The 1983-nt window shown below is 32.1% G+C and overlaps 1 protein-coding gene across 1 annotated transcript in view; it reads left to right on the forward strand.

Annotated features, from left to right (window-relative positions):
• Positions 1–259: 259 nt before the first annotated feature.
• Positions 260–1983, forward strand: part of LOC106468945 (4-coumarate--CoA ligase 1-like) — a 22858-nt gene continuing 21134 nt past the window's right edge. The window contains exon 1 of the mRNA XM_022397341.1: positions 260–713. The gene's annotated coding sequence lies outside the window, so the exon portion shown is untranslated. The remainder of the gene's footprint in view (positions 714–1983) is intronic.

Here is a 1983-nt window from a genome sequence, read left to right on the forward strand (position 1 = left end):
TGTAATGTGTGCGTAGATAGTGAGTAATTGATCTGCAGTTAGAAGTATTATTGACGTTCGTTGATATAGCGTTTGTTTTAGCGCGATTGTGGAAGTTGAGTGTATCGGTAAAGTTATATTCGGAAAGAATAAACCAGTTTTATTAAGAAAGGACTTGTGTCGCTTAAGTTTCGTCGGAACGAAGTTACGGAAAATTAATTAACAAACGGAGACGTAACAATATTTAAGTTTATTGTTTTAAAGTATGATATTTTTACCGTCATGTAATCACAGTTACGTGAAAAATTATAAAAGCCAAGTGTTGGTCTGTCAGTCATTCGATCAAGCTTGATTTCTCTGAATTTCGTAAGTTAGGCAGTCTAATTACACTTTTTCTTCTATAATGCTTCCACTTTTGATTGCCAGTAAACATTTTAGTTGAATTTAATCTCTGACAGGTGTAAGTTGCTCCAACTTTTGACACTTTTTTCTGCCATAAACACACAAGTGCATTCGCACCCTATCAACGTTTGAGAGAAATAAGTCAAAAATTAGCGCAAATCTGTGCTTGGGAATTATTACGAAAAAGTCTTTGTTAAAACAGATTGAAGGTACCAATTATCTATAAAGAAGAGGACAATGTGTAACTGGGTGATACCCCAAGACAACCTAAACATGCAGATGTGGTTAAAGGACGCTCAACATGCTGCATAAAACAGTGGATGACAACTGAAGTTGAGTGAAATCTTTAAAATATCTTATTATGTATTTTGTGTGTTTTTATATACTCTGATTGTATACTAATCAATTAAAGTTAACGAAACTATAAATATTTTGTATTCCTGTCTTAGCAGCTAAAAATAAAAGAGGAATAGGTAGGCTTGAACCGGTTAACATATGATTTGAACGCATGGCAGATCCTACACATGAAAACCCGGATATCATGCAACACTTGAACTTTTGCAACAACAATTAATTTCTAAATAGCAATTTCTACAAAACGTGTAAATTATTGGCTAGGATTGTAGTGGCACAATTATTTTGGGAAAAGAAAAAAACGAAGATAATCAAGGCACTATTGTAGCCTCCATTTACAGGTACAGAGTGTAATGAAGTTAAATTAGGCACAAATAGTTTTCGGTTTTTAGGGCTGATTCCAACTAGTCCTACATTTGAAAATATTTATCGAGGCCTGCTTTAGATAGTTATAATGAGCAGTATGTGATCGAAACTAACATTGTTAGTTTCTGTGAAGTCACGTTCTTTATGGGACTATTTACTTTGATGAATTCTTACAGTAAATGTCATGTAGCCAGAGCACACACTTCTGTACTGTGAGTGTGACTTTGAAATATGTTTACTATACTGTAATACAAGTAATATTAAAGTTGTGTTTTGTATCGTGAATCTGCATATAAGAATTCTTGTTGAATTAGTTATTTCATTAGCTCAGTAAACCTTCTTAGGGCACGGTCAAACACAAAGTTGTAATAAAAATTAACTTATGAAGCAAGTTCAAAATTTCTTAAATATATACATATGAAATCTTAATTAGGATTAAAAACTACAGACTTGCTTATTACTTTGTCTTGATTAGAATTTTTTTTTTCTTGCATAATAACTAAACATAAGAAAAGTACATGATTAAAGATTTAGAAATTAACAAAATGTTATTAGAGATCTTTAGAATAATGTGTTAAAACATGAAGGAAAGAAAATAAAAACTGGAACAACTGTAAGTATTTTAATTATCCCTTATAAAATCATTTCCTAATGTAATTCCCAAGGTATCAATGCTGATAAGAACTAAACTTGTTTTTGTTGTTTAATTCTATTAATAAATTTAAGATACTGTTGCGTCATCGAGATCACGTGACAATTCTCACGCTCTCTTGTTTCTAGAACTATCCCGTATCTTGGCGAATGGTCTAGTTCTTACTAGATATAGGGTAGGCTGGTACATAAAAGAGGGGAATGTAATGTGTGTGTGGATAGTGAGTAATT

The sequence above is a fragment of the Limulus polyphemus genome, unplaced genomic scaffold, assembly GCF_000517525.1.
Source record: "Limulus polyphemus unplaced genomic scaffold, Limulus_polyphemus-2.1.2 Scaffold3231, whole genome shotgun sequence".
Lineage (NCBI taxonomy): Eukaryota > Metazoa > Arthropoda > Merostomata > Xiphosura > Limulidae > Limulus > Limulus polyphemus.